This window comes from Pristiophorus japonicus, unplaced genomic scaffold, assembly GCF_044704955.1.
Source record: "Pristiophorus japonicus isolate sPriJap1 unplaced genomic scaffold, sPriJap1.hap1 HAP1_SCAFFOLD_221, whole genome shotgun sequence".
In the NCBI taxonomy this organism is placed as follows: Eukaryota; Metazoa; Chordata; class Chondrichthyes; family Pristiophoridae; genus Pristiophorus; species Pristiophorus japonicus.
The window spans coordinates 322407-333130 of record NW_027251919.1 but is presented as its reverse complement, the minus strand read 5'-3'; the positions used below and the strand labels follow the sequence as shown (position 1 = coordinate 333130).

General features: G+C 51.7%; 4 non-coding genes across 4 annotated transcripts; all 4 read right to left on the bottom strand.

Moving 5' to 3' along the window:
- trnai-aau (transfer RNA isoleucine (anticodon AAU)) lies at positions 1-73 on the bottom strand. Its single transcript has one exon. It is a non-coding gene; the product is annotated as a tRNA-Ile (tRNA).
- A 3228-nt stretch (positions 74-3301) lies between these two features.
- trnat-agu (transfer RNA threonine (anticodon AGU)) lies at positions 3302-3374 on the bottom strand. Its single transcript has one exon. It is a non-coding gene; the product is annotated as a tRNA-Thr (tRNA).
- Positions 3375-7800: 4426 nt separating this feature from the next.
- trnat-agu (transfer RNA threonine (anticodon AGU)) lies at positions 7801-7873 on the bottom strand. The gene has a single exon. It is a non-coding gene; the product is annotated as a tRNA-Thr (tRNA).
- Positions 7874-10457: 2584 nt separating this feature from the next.
- On the bottom strand, positions 10458-10530 carry trnat-ugu (transfer RNA threonine (anticodon UGU)). The gene has a single exon. It is a non-coding gene; the product is annotated as a tRNA-Thr (tRNA).
- Between the last annotated feature and the right edge of the window lie 194 nt (positions 10531-10724).

Here is a 10724-nt window from a genome sequence, read left to right as displayed (position 1 = left end):
TGGCCCCAATGAGATTTGAACCAACGACCCCTGGTTTATTAGACCAGTGCTCTAACCCCTGAACTATGGAGCCACCTGCTCTGGGAAAGACAGGGAAAGGAACAGGAAAGAAAGGGGAAGGGAAAAGATAGAGTGGAAGGAGTGAGAGAGAGGGGGAAGAGGAGAGAGAGGGAGGGGAAGGGGAGAGAGAGGGAGGGGAGGGGAAGGGGAGAGAGGGTGCAGAAGTGACAGAGAGGGGGAAGGAGTGAGAGAGAGGAAGGGGGGAGAGATGGGAAGGTGAGAGAGGGAGGAGACAGGGGAGAGAGAAAGGAAGGGGAGAGAGAGGGAGAATGGGGAGAATCTGAAAAGAAAGGGAAAAGTGAGAGAGAGGAGAGAGGGGAGGGAAGATAGGGGAAGGGGAGAGGAGAGTGAAAAGGCAGAGGGGGCAGGGGAGAGTGTGGGTAGGGGAGAGAGAGGGAAGATAGAGGAGGAAGGAGAGAGAGGGGAAGGAGTGAGAGAATGAAAGTAGAGAGGGAAGGGAAGAGAGGAGAGAGAGGGGAAGGGGAGAATGAGACAGGGGAAGGGGAGATAGGAGAAGGGAGAATGAGACAGGGGAAGGAGAGAGAGGGGAAGGGGAAAGAGAGGGTGAAGGAGTGAGTTCGAGCGGGGGAAAAGGGAGAGAGAGTGTAAGAGAGACGAGAAGAGGAGAGGGGGAAGGGTGTGAGGGGAGCCTGTTGTTCCAGGGTCGGTCTCAGAGATGTTAAACATCCAGAGAGAGAAGGGGAGAGAAAGGGGGAGGGAAAGAGGTGAGGAAGGGGAGAAAGAGTGGGGAAAGGGGAGAGAGGGGGAAGGAGTGAGAGAGAGGTGCAGGAGCGAGATATAGGGGGTAACGAGTGTGTAAGAGTGGGAAGGGGAGAGAGAGCGAGGAGGAGGAGAAAGGGAAGGGGAGAAAGTGAGGGGAGAGAGGGGGAAGGGAGAAGAGAGGGGGAAGCAGAGTGAGAAACGGGGAAAGCGAGATAGTTGGAAAGGGAGAGAGGGGTAAAAAGACTCATGATGGGGAGGGCAGAGAGAGACGAAAGGGTACGAGGAAGGCCTGCTGTTCCTCAGTCAGTCTCAGAGATATTAAACATTTGTAATTAAAAACCTTGTTAACTGACAGCAAACTTAAATGTTAAGTTCATTTTGAGTAGGTCCCCGTAAGATTTGAACTCACGACCTCTGGTTTACAAGACCAGTGTTCTAACCCCTGAGCTATGGACTTACCTGCAACACCAGCTCCTGTTTGCATCTTACTATTGTTAACAAGGAGGTGGGGCCCGAATAATCATTCTCGGTGATTCATCCCTGAACATTCACAGAATCTTACAGCACACAAGGAGGGCCATTCGGCCCATCGTGCCTGTGTCGGCTGTGTGAAAGAGATTATTCCCACTCTGCCCCACCCCCCACCCCTGCCCTCCCCGCTCCACCCCCGCTCTATCCCTCCTCCCTGATACCCGCCCTTCCCCCGGGGTTTAGCAGCTTTGAAAGTGGATAAGTCTCAGGCCCGGATGAAATGTATCCCAGGCTGTTGAGTGAAGCAAAAGAGGAAATAGCAGAGGCTCTGACCATCATTTTCCAATCCTCTCTGGCTTCAAGCATGGTACCAGAGGACTGGAGGCCTGCGAAGGTGGTACCTTTGTTCAAGAAGGGAGAAAGGGATAAACCGAGTAATGACAGACCAGTCAGCCTAACCTCCGTGGTGGGAAAATTATTGGAAAAATTCTTGAAGGACAGGATAAATCTACATTTAGAAAGACACGGGTTAATCAGGGGCAGTCAGCACGGATTTGTTAAGGGAAGTTCCTGTCTGACTAACGATTGAATTTTTCGAGGAGGTAACCAGGAGGGTTGATGAGGGCAGTGTGTATGATGTAGTGTATATGGAGTTTAGCAAAGCTTTCGATAAGGTCCCACATGGCAGACTGGTCACGAAAGTAAAAGCCCATGGGATCCAGGGCAAAGTGTCAAGTTGGAGCCAAAATTGTCTCAGAGTCAGGAAGCAAAGGGTATTGGTTGATGGATGTTTTTGTGACTGGAAGGATGTTTCCAGTGGGGTTCCGCAGGGCTCAGAACTGGGTCCCTTGCTTTTTGTGGTATACATCAATGATCTAGACTTGAATATAGGGGGGATGATTAAGAAGTTTGCAGATGATACAAAAATATGCCGTGGGGTTGATAATGAAGAAGAAAGCTGTGGACTGCAGGAAGATATCGATGAACTGGTCAGGTGGGCAGAACAGTGGAAAATGGAATTTAATCCAGAGAGGTGTGAGGTCATGCATTTGGGGAGGGCTAACAAGGCAAGGGAATACACATTAAATGGTAGGACACTGAGAAGTGTAGAGGAACAGAGGGAACCTTGGAGTGCAGGTCCACAGATCCCTGAAGGTAGCAGGCCAGGGGGATAAGGTGGTTAAAAAGGCATACGGAATACTTGCCTTTATTAATCGAGGCACAGAATACAAGAGCAGGGAGGTTATGCTTGAACTGTATACAACACTGGTTAGGCCACAGCTGGAGTACTGCGTGCAGTTCTGGTCACCACATTACAGGAAGGATGTGATTGCACTGGAGAGGGTGCAGAGGAGATTTACCAGGATGTTGCCGGGACTGGAAAACTTTAGCCATGAGCAAAGATTGGATAGGCTGGGGTTGTTTTCCTGGGAACAGAGGAGGCTGAGGGGAGATTTAATTGAGGTGTATAAAATTATGAGGGGCCTGGATAGAGTGGATAGGACGGACCTATTTCCCTTAGCAGAGGGGTCAATAACCAGGGGAAATAGATTTAAAGTAATTGGGGGGAGGTTTAGAGGGGATTTGAGGGGAAATGTCTTCACCCAGAGGGTGGTGGGAGTCTGGAACTCACGGCCTGAAAGGGTGGTAGAGGCAGAAACCCTCACCACATTTAAAAAGTACCTGGATGTGCACTTGAAGTGTCGTATCCTAATCTAATTGAATGGCGGAACAGGCTCGAGGGGCTGTGACAAAGAGAGACACAGAGATGGAGAAGGAGAGACGGTGAGAGACAGTGACATAGAGGGCAGAGAGAGAGAGCAACAGGCAATGAGAGAGGGAAAGAGACAGAGAGAGGGGAAAGGCAGAAGCGGAGAGACAGAGTGAGAAGCTGGGAGACGGAGAGAGGAATAAAGCGTGAGAAAGATTGGTGAAGGGAGCAAGAAATTTCCTGGAGTTCTCGGGTCGGTATCAGAGATGTTTAATATTTATATATTAAATCTCTTGTTAATTGACAGTGAATTTAAATACAGAGCTAATTTTGAGTAGGCGCCAGTGAGATTTGAACTCACGACCCCTGGTTTACTAGACCACTGCTCTAACCCCTGAGCTATGGGACCACCTGCCCTGGGCTGTGGGTCATTCCCCAGTTAGTGCTGTGTGTTTGAAGAATGAGGAGGGGTCAGTGAAACGCTCAGATTGTGTCTCATCCCCCAGACTCCTGCCTCCGTCTCTTCAATATTCACTTCTCAACATCGATATATCAGGTCTTTCACGTAGTAAAACACCCCGAGGCAACTCAGTCACACTCTGCCTCAATCTCTCTGTCTCTCTGTCTCTCTATGTCAGTCTCTCAATCTCACTCTCTCTCTCTATCTTTCACTTTCTCTCTCTCAATGTATCTGTCTCTCCATCTCTCACTCTCACTCTATCACATGTTCTCTCTTTGTGTCTCTCTTACTATCTCTCACTTTCTCTCTGTCTCGCGAGGGGGAAAGAGAGAGAGGGGAAAGGAAAAGAGGGAAGGGGAGAGAGGGGGAAAGGGAGAGAGGGAAGGGGAGAGAGGGGGAAAGGGAGAGAGGGAAGGGGAGAGAGGGGAAAGGGGTCAGATGGAAACAAAAAGCGAGGGTGAGGGAGGAGGCAGTGGAGTGAGAAGGGAATAGAGAGAAGGGAAGGGGAGAGAGAGGGGAATGAGTGAGGGAGAGGGAAGGGGAGGGAAAGGGGGAAGGAAAGTGGAGAGGAAGTGGAGAAAGTGTGGGGAAAGAGGAGAGAGGGGGAAGGAGTGAGAGAGAGGCGTAGGAGTGAGATATAGAGGGTAACGTGTGTGTAAGAGTGGGAAGGGGAGAGAGAGCGAGGGGGAGGAGAAAGGGAATGGGAGAGGGTGGAAGGTGAGAGAGAGGGAAGGCGAGAGAGTGAGGGGAGAGAGTTGGAAGCGGGAAGAGGGGGGAAGGAGAGTGAGAGACGGGGAAAGCAAGGTAGCAGGAAAGGGAGAGAGGGGTAAAAAAAGATGCAGACCAGGTCATGATGGGGAAGGGTGAGAGAGATTTGGAAGGGGAGCCTGTTGTTCCAGAGTCTGTCTCGGAGCTGTAATATTTATAATTCAACCCTTGTTAATTGAAATACTGGGCTAATTTTAAATAGCTTCGAGTGAGCCAACTGCTCTGAGAAAGGCAGGGGAAGGAGCAGGAAAGAGAGAGGAAGGGAAAAGAGAGAGTGGAAGGAGTGAGAGAGAGGGGGAAGGGGAGAGAGAGGGAGGGGAAGGGGAGAGAGGGGAAGGAGTGAGAGAGAGGGGGAAGTGGAGACTGGGAGAAAGAGAGAGAGGCAGGGGAGAGAGCGAGGGAAGGGGAAAGAGAGGTTAATGGAAGAGAGGGGGAAGGAGTGCGAAAGAGAGGGGAAGGGGACAGCGCGGAAGGGAAGAGAGATGGGAAGGAGTGAAAGAGGGGTAAAGGGAGAGAAAGGAGAAGGGGAGACGGGGGGGAAGGAGTGAGAAAGAGGGGTAAAGGGAGAGAAAGGAGAAGGGGAGAGAGGGGGGAAGGAGTGAGAGAGAGGGGGGAAGGAGTGAGAGAGAGGGGGAAGGGGAGACAGGGAGGGGAAGGGGGAGAGAGAGAGGCGGGGAGAATGTAGAAGGGGGGAGAGAGGGGAAGGATTAGGAAAAATGGAAGAGAAAGGGAAAGGAAAAGAGAGGGAGGGGAAGAAGAGAGAGAAGGGGAGAATCTCAAAGGAAAGGGAAAGGAGAGAGAGACAGGAGGGCACCTTCTCTGGGAAAGACAGGGGAAGGAGCTGGGGAGAGAGAGAGGGGAAGGGAGGGAGAGAGGGAAAGGAGTGAGAGAGGGAAGGAGAGAGAGAGAAAGGCAGGAGAGAGAGAGAAGGGGAGACAGAGGCAGGGAAGGGAAAGAGGGAGTGGATGGGGAGAGTGAGGGGAAGGAGAGGAAGGAGAGAGAAAAAAGCGAGGGAGAAGGATAGAGAGCGAGGGGGAAGGAAAGAGGGTGGGGTGAGGGAGGTGGAAGGGGAGAGAGGGGAATGAGTGAGAGACGGGGAAAATGAGACAGAGAGAGAGGGAGAAAAAGATGTAGAATGGGGAAGGGAGAGAGAAATTTGGAAAGGGAGAGTGAGTGTAAGAGAAATGAGCCTGTTGATCCAGGGTCGGTCACAGAGCTGTTAAATATTTATAATTAAAGCTGTTGTTCATTGACAGTAAATTTAAATACTGAGCTAATTTTTAGTAGGCCCCAATGAGATTTGAACCCACGACCCCTGACCCCTGAGCTATGGAGCCACCTGCTCTGGGAAAGACAGGGAAAGGAGCAGGAAAGAGAGGGGAAGGGAAAGAGAGGGTGGAAGGAGTGAGAGAGAGGGGGAAGGGGAGAGAGAGGGGGAAGGGGAGAGAGAGGGAGGGGAGAGAGATGGGAAGACGAGAGAGGGAGGAGACAGGGGAGAGAGAAAGGAAGGGGAGAGAGAGGGAGAATGGGGAGAATCTGAAAAGAAAGAGAAAAGAGAGAGAGAGGAGAGAGGGGATGGAAGATAGGGGAAGGGAAGAGGGAGAGTGAAAAGGCAGAAGGGGCAGGGAAGCGAGTGGGTAGGGGAGAGAGGGGGAGGGGGAGAGAGGGAAGATAGAGGAGGAAGGAGAGAGAGGGGAACGAGTGGGGAGAGAATGAAAGTAGAGAGGGAAGGGGAGAGAGGAGAGAGAGGGGAAGGAGAGACAGGGGAAGGGGAAAGAGAGGGTGAAGGAGTGAGACCGAGCGGGGAAGGGGAGAGAGAGGGAGAATCTGAAAATAAAGGGAGAAGAGAGAGAGGAGGGAGGGGAGAAAGGGAGAAAGGGAGAGGGTGAGAGGTTGAGAGGGGGGAATGAGTGAGAGACGGGGAAAGTGAGATAGCGGGAAAGGGAGAGAGGGGTAAAAAGATGTAGAACGGGTCGTGATGGGGAAGGCAAAGAGAGATTTGGAAGGGGAGAGAGAGTCTTTTATTCCAGGGTCCGTCTCGGAGATGTTTAATATTTATAATTAAAGCCCTTGTTAATTGACAGTGAATTTAAATACTGAGCTAATTTTAAACAGGCCCCAGTAAGATTTGAACTCACAACCCCTAGTTTACAACACCAATGCTCTAACCCCTGAGCTATGGAGCCAAGTAACAATATGGGAAGGAGCAGGAAAGAGAGAGTGGAAGGAGTGAGAGAGAGGGGGGAAGGGGGAAGGGGAGAGAGAGAGAGAGGGAAGGGGAGAGAGATTGGAAGGAGTGAGAGAGAGGGGAAGGGGCGAGAGAGACGGGAATGGGAGACATGGAGGAAGAGAGTGGAAGAGAGGAGGGAAGGAGTGAGAGGGGAACGGGAGAATGGGACAGGGGAATGGGAAAGTGATGGTGAAGGAGTGAGACCGAGCGGGGAAAAAGGGAGAGAGAGTGAAGCCTGTTGTTCCAGGGTCGGTCTTGGGGCTATTTAATATTTATACTTAAAGCCCTTGTTAATTGACAGTGAATTTAAACACTGAGCTAATTTTAAATAGGCCCAAATAAAATTTGAACCCACGACCCCTGGTTTACTAGACCAGTGCTCTAACCCCTGAACTATGGAGCCACCTGTGCTGGGAAAAACAGGGGAAGGAGCAGGAAAGAGAGGGGAAGGAAAAAGAGAGAGTGGAAGGAGTGAGAGAGAGGGGAAGGGGAGAGAGAGGGAGGGGAAGGGGAGAGAGAGAGAAGTGGAGACTGGGAGAAAGAGAGAGGGGCAGGGGAGAGAGCGAGGGAAGGGGAAAGAGAGGTTAAGGGAAGAGAGGGGGAAGGATTGCGAAAGAGAGGGGAAGGGGAGAAGGCGGAAGGGGAGATAGATGGGAAGAAGTGAAAGAGGGGTAAAGGGAGAGAAAGGAGAAGGAGAGAGGGGGGAAGGAAGGGGAGAGAGGAGGGAAGGAGTGAGAGAGAGGGGGAAAGGGAGACAGGGAGAGGAAGGGGAGAGAGAGAGGTGGGGAGAATTAGAAGTGGCGGAGAGAGGGGAAGGATTAGGAAAGAGGGAAGAGAGATGGGAAGGGGAAAGAGAGGGCGGGGAAGAAGAGGGAGAAGGGGAGAATCTCAAAGGAAAGGGAAAGGAGAGAGAGACAGGAGGGCACCTCCTCTGGGAAAGACAGGGGAAGGAGCTGGGGAGAGAGAGAGGGGAAGGGAGGGAGAGAGGGAAGGAGCGAGAGAGGCAAGAGAGAGAGAGAAGGGGAGAAGAGGCAGGGAAGGGAAAGAGAGGGAGTGGATGGGGCGAGTGAGTGGAAGGAGAGGAAGGAGTGAGAGAAGAGCGAGGGAGAAGGATAGAGAGTGAGGGGGAAGGAAAGAGGGTGTGGTGAGGGAGGGGGAAGGGGAGAGAGGGGAATGAGTGAGAGATGGGGAAAATGAGACAGAGAGAGAGGGAGAAAAAGATGTAGAATGGGGAAGGGAGAGAGAGATTTGGAAGGGAAGAGTCAGTGTAAGAGAAATGAGCCTGTTGATCCAGGATCGGTCACAGAGCTGTTTAATATTTATAATTAAAAAACTTATTAACTAACAGCAAATTTAAATACTGAGCTAATTTTGAGCAGGCCCCAGTGAGATTTGAACCCACAACCCCTGGTTTACTAGACCAGTGCTCTAACCCCTGAGCTATGGAGCCACCTGCACCGGAAAAGACAGGGGAAGGAGCAGGAAAGTGAGGGGAAGGGAAAAGAGAGAGTGGAAGGAGTGAGAGAGAGGGGGAAGGGGAAAGAGAGAGGGGAAGGGGAGAGAGATGGGAAGGCGAGAGAGTGAGGAGACAGGGGAGATAGAAAGGAAGGGGAGAGAGAGGGAGAATGGGGAGAATCTGAAAAGAAAGGGGAAAGTGAGAGAGAGGAGAGAGGGGAGGGAAGATCGGGGAAGGGGAGAGGGAGAGTGAAAAGGCAGAGGAGAGAGTGGGTAGGGGCGAGAGAGGGAGGGGAGAGAGAGGGAAGATATAGGAGGAAGGAGAGAGAGGGGACGGGGAAAGAGAAGGTGAAGGAGTGAGACCGAGCGGGGAAGGGGAGAGAGAGGGAGAATCTGAAAAGAAAGGGAGAAGAGAGAGAGAGAGGGGAAGGAGAGAGAGGGAGGGAAGGAGTGAGAGAATGAAAGTAGAGAGGGAAGGGGAGAGAGGAGGAAGGAGAGAGGAGGAAGTGGAAAGAGAGGGTGAAGGAGTAAGACTGAGCGAGGAAGGGGAGAGAGGGGGAGAATCTGAAAAGAAAGGGAGAAGAGAGCGAGAGAGGGGAAGGAGTGAGAGGGGAAGGAGTGAGAGAATGAAAGTAGAGAGGGAAGGGGAGAGAGGAGGATGGAGAGAGAGGGGAAGGGGAAAGAGAGGGAGAATCTGAAAAGAAAGGGAGAAGAGAGAGAGAGAGAGAGGAGGGAGGGGAGAGGGGGGAAGGGGAGAGGGTGAGAGAGGGGAATGAGTGAGAGACGGGGAAAACGAGATAGCGGGAAAGGGAGAAAGGTATAAAAAGATGTAGAACGGGTCGTGATGGAGAAGGGAGAGAGAGTGTAAAAGAGACAAGAAGAGAAGAGGGGGAAGGGTGTGAGGGGAGCCTGTTGTTCCAGGGTCAGTCTCAGAGATGTTTAATATTTATAATTAAACCCCTTGTTAATTGACGGTGAATTTAAATACTGAGCTCATTTTGAGTAGGCCCCAGTGAGATTTAAACTCACGACTCCTGGTTTACATTACCAGTGATCCAATCCCTGAAACATACAAAAAGAGAAAATAGGTACAGGAGTCGGCCATTCGGCCCTTCGATCCTGCACCCTCATTCAATAAGATCATGGCTGATCATTCACCTCAGTACCCCTTTCCTGCTTTCTCTCCATACGCCTAGATCCCTTTAACCGTAAGGGCCATATCTAACTCCCTCTTGAATATACCCAATGAACTGGCATCAACAACTCTCTGCGGCAGGGAATTCCACAGGTGAACAACTCTCTGAGTGAAGAAGTTTCTCCTCATCTCGGTCCTAAATGGCCTACCCCTTATTGTTAGACTGTGTCCCCTGGTTCTGGACTTCCCCAACATCGGGAACATTTTTCCTGCATCTAACCTGTCCAGTCCCGTCAGAATTTCCTTCGTTTCTATGAGATCCCCTCTCATCCTTCTAAATTCCAGTGAATAAAGGCCCAGTTGATCCAGTCTCTCCTCATATGTCAGTCCAGCCATGCCAGGAATCAGTCTGGTGAACCTTCACTGCACTCCCTCAATTGCAAGAACGTCCTTCCTTAGATTAGGAGACCAAAACTGAGCTATGGAGACACCTGCTCTGGGAAAGACAGGGAAAGGAAAAGAGAGTGGAAGGGAAAAGAGAGAGTGGAAGGGGAGAGAGAGAGGGGCAAGGGGAATGAGAGGGAAGGGAAAGGAGTTAAAGAGAGGGTGGGGAATGGGAGAGAGAGGGGAAGGGGAGAGAGTGGGGAAGGGGAGAGATCGGGGAAGGGGAGAGAGAGGGGAACGGGAGAGAGTGGGGAAGGGGAGAGAGAGGGGAACGGGAGAGAGAGGGGAAGGGGAGAGAGAGGGGATGGGGTAAAAAGATGTAGAACGGTCGTAATGCGATGGAAAGAGAGAGCGGAAAGAGTGGTTAAGGGAAGAGAGGGGGAAGGAGTGAGAAAGAGTGGGGAAGGGGAGAGAGCAGAAGGGGAATGAGAGAGGGGAAGCAGAGAGACGGGAAGGGGAAGGGGAGAGAGGGGAAGGAGTAAGAGAGAGGGGGAAGGGGAGACAGGGAGGGGAAGGGGAGAGAGGGGGGAAGGGATGGAGAGAGGGAAAGGAGAGAGAGGAAGGATTGTGAGAGACGGAAGGAGAGAGAGGGGGAAGGGGAGAGGGTGAGGCGAGGGAGGGGGAAGGATGAAGGGCGAATGAGTGGGAGACGGGGAAAGCGAGACAGTGGGAAAGGCAGAGAGGGGTAAAAAGATGTAGCACGGGTCGTGATGGGGAAGGGAGAGAGAGATTTGGAAGGGGAGAGAGAGTGTAAAAGAGATGAGAAGAGGAGAGGGGTGCCTGTTGTTCCAGGGTCGGTCTCCAAAGCGGGAAAGAGTAAAAAGAGACAGAATATGTCGTGATGGGGAAACCAGGGAGAGAGGGAGAAAGGGAAAGGACGGGTAAGGAGAACAGGAGAGACTTTTGTTCCAGGTCTGGTCTTGGAGCTGTTTAATATTTATAATTAAACACCTTGTTAATTGACGCAAACTTAAATTTAAATACTGAGCTAGTTTTGAGAAGACCCCAGTGAGATTTGAACTCACGACCCCTGGTTTACAAGACCAGTGCTCTAACCCCTGAGCTATGGGGTCACCTACTCTGGGAAATGCAGGGGAAGGAGCAGGAAAGAGAGAGGAAGGGAAAAGAGAGCGTGGAAGGAGTGAGAGAGAGGGGAAGAGGAGAGAGAGGGAAGGGGAGAGAGTGGGTGAAGGTGTGAGAGTGCGGTGAATGGGAGAGAGGGGTTGGGGTGAGAGAGAGGGGAACGAGTGTTTAAGAGCGGGAAGGG